Source organism: Thalia democratica, unplaced genomic scaffold (assembly GCF_965202585.1).
Source record: "Thalia democratica unplaced genomic scaffold, ktThaDemo2.hap1.1 HAP1_SCAFFOLD_1346, whole genome shotgun sequence".
Taxonomy (NCBI): Eukaryota; Metazoa; Chordata; class Thaliacea; order Salpida; family Salpidae; genus Thalia; species Thalia democratica.
Window position 1 is genome coordinate 1 of NW_028140221.1, and position 2500 is coordinate 2500.

General features: G+C 49.8%; 3 non-coding genes across 3 annotated transcripts in view; all 3 read left to right on the plus strand.

Annotated features, from left to right (window-relative positions):
- The first annotated feature begins 33 nt into the window (after window positions 1-33).
- Window positions 34-1840, plus strand: LOC145848343 (small subunit ribosomal RNA). Its single transcript, XR_014371898.1, has one exon. It is a non-coding gene; the product is annotated as a small subunit ribosomal RNA (ribosomal RNA).
- Window positions 1841-2022: 182 nt separating this feature from the next.
- Window positions 2023-2175, plus strand: LOC145848350 (5.8S ribosomal RNA). Its single transcript, XR_014371905.1, has one exon. It is a non-coding gene; the product is annotated as a 5.8S ribosomal RNA (ribosomal RNA).
- Window positions 2176-2397: 222 nt separating this feature from the next.
- Window positions 2398-2500, plus strand: part of LOC145848347 (large subunit ribosomal RNA) — a 3635-nt gene continuing 3532 nt past the window's right edge. The window contains exon 1 of the ribosomal RNA XR_014371902.1: window positions 2398-2500. This exon is cut by the window's right edge and continues 3532 nt beyond it. This is a non-coding gene — a ribosomal RNA (large subunit ribosomal RNA).

Genomic DNA, 2500 nt, shown 5'->3' on the forward strand with positions numbered 1-2500 from the left:
GTCGAGCAACGGGTTTAAACGCCCTCGGATAGTTATCTGGTTGATCCTGCCAGTAGTCATATGCTTGTCTCAAAGATTAAGCCATGCAAGTGTAAGTACGAGCTCACGTACAGTGAAACTGCGAATGGCTCATTAAATCAGTTATGGTTCATTTGATTGTACGCTTTTACATGGATAACTGTGGCAATTCTAGAGCTAATACATGCGTAAAGCGCCGAACTGACGTGAGGCGCGCATTTATCAGACCAAAACTAACCGGCTTTCGGGTCGTTACAATGGTGACTCTGGATAAGCTTGCGGATCGCACGGCCTAGTGCTGGCGACATCTCATTAAAGCAACTGCCCTATCAACTATCGTCGGTACGGTATCGGCCTACCGAGGTTGTAACGGGTGACGGAGAATCAGGGTTCGATTCCGGAGAGGGAGCCTGAGAAACGGCTACCACATCCAAGGAAGGCAGCAGGCGCGCAAATTACCCATTCCCGGCTCGGGGAGGTAGTGACGAAAAATAACAATGCAGACCTCGTCGAGGTCCTGCAATTGGAATGAGTACACTTTAAACTTTTTAACGAGTATCCATTGGAGGGCAAGTCTGGTGCCAGCAGCCGCGGTAATTCCAGCTCCAAAAGTGTATATTTAAGTTGTTGCGGTTGAAAAGCTCGTAGTTGGATATAGGGACGGCGAGGTTGGTCGGTCGAAAGGCTAGCACTGGCCTCGTTGTTCTTGTTGGTCGGTGCCTTCGCGGTGCTCTTAACTGAGTGTTGCGGTGGTCCGGCAAGTTTACCTTGAAAAAATTAGAGTGTTCAAAGCAGGCTTTACGCTTGTATAATGTTGCATGGAATAATGGAATAGGACCTCGGTTCTATTTTGTTGGTTTTCGGAGCACGAGGTAATGATTAATAGGAACGGACGGGGGCATCCGTACTGTGCCGTTAGAGGTGAAATTCTTGGATCGGCGCAAGACGAACGACTGCGAAAGCATTTGCCAAGAATGTTTTCTTTAATCAAGAGCGAAAGTCAGAGGTTCGAAGACGATCAGATACCGTCCTAGTTCTGACCTTAAACGATGCCGACTAGCGATCGGGCAGTGTCGAACTTAAGAACTGTCCGGCAGCTTCCGGGAAACCAAAGTCTTTGGGTTCCGGGGGAAGTATGGTTGCAAAGCTGAAACTTAAAGGAATTGACGGAAGGGCACCACCAGGAGTGGAGCCTGCGGCTTAATTTGACTCAACACGGGAAATCTCACCCGGCCCGGACACAGCGAGGATTGACAGATTGAGAGCTCTTTCTTGATTCTGTGGGTGGTGGTGCATGGCCGTTCTTAGTTGGTGGAGCGATTTGTCTGGTTAATTCCGATAACGAACGAGACTCTTACTTGCTAAATAGCTGCTCGACCCATTGGGTCGGAGACAACTTCTTAGAGGGACTAGTGGCGTTTAGCCACACGAGATTGAGCAATAACAGGTCTGTGATGCCCTTAGATGTTCGGGGCCGCACGCGCGCTACACTGACCGGATCATCGTGTGTTCCCTAGGCCGAAAGGTCCGGGTAATCCGTTGAACCCCGGTCGTGCTAGGGATAGGGACTTGCAATTGTTTCCCTTGAACGAGGAATTCCCAGTAAGCGCGAGTCATTAGCTTGCGTTGATTACGTCCCTGCCCTTTGTACACACCGCCCGTCGCTACTACCGATTGAATGGTTTAGTGAGGTCCTCCGATTGAGCCTGGTACGTGCGGCAACGCACTCGCCGGTGTTCGAAAAGACGATCGAACTTGATCATTTAGAGGAAGTAAAAGTCGTAACAAGGTTTCCGTAGGTGAACCTGCGGAAGGATCATTAACGAATCGAAATTTGATTTCAAGCGACGTCTCTTCTTCGAAGGGACCGAGCCCTGTAACTGTTATAGTTCGGTCGCGTTGCTTCCTGACAGCGGGAGTAATAATTCAGCACGCAAGTGCTGGCGCGGCCGCTTCTTTTTGAACACGATTTTTTGGTTGCATTGAGATTGATTAACACGAGAGATCTCTTAGCGGTGGATCACTCGGCTCGAGCGTCGATGAAGGACGGAGCTAGCTCCGAGAAGTAATGTGAATTGCAGGACACATTGAGCATCGATATTCTGAACGCGTATTGCGGCCTCGGGTAATCCTGGGGCCACGTCCGTCTCAGGGTCTTTAACACACCGATCCTTTCATTAGTTTGAAAGTGCCTGCGACTCGTTTCTGTATTAAGGAGCGTGTCGTCAAAGACAGCTGGTCTGGCGATTTCACAGCTGAAGCGTGAGCAGCCTGCTGGCCTCGGGTGAGGTAGCAACGACGGTAGGTGCTCGAGAATAAGTTAAGTGACTTCAAAAGGCCGACGTACAAAGCGCATGTACTTTTATAGTACATCACTTTTGACCTGAGATCGGGCGGGACGACCCGCTGAACTTAAGCATATCACTAAGCGGAGGAAAAGAAACTAACAAGGATTCCCCTAGTAACGGCGAGTGAAGCGGGA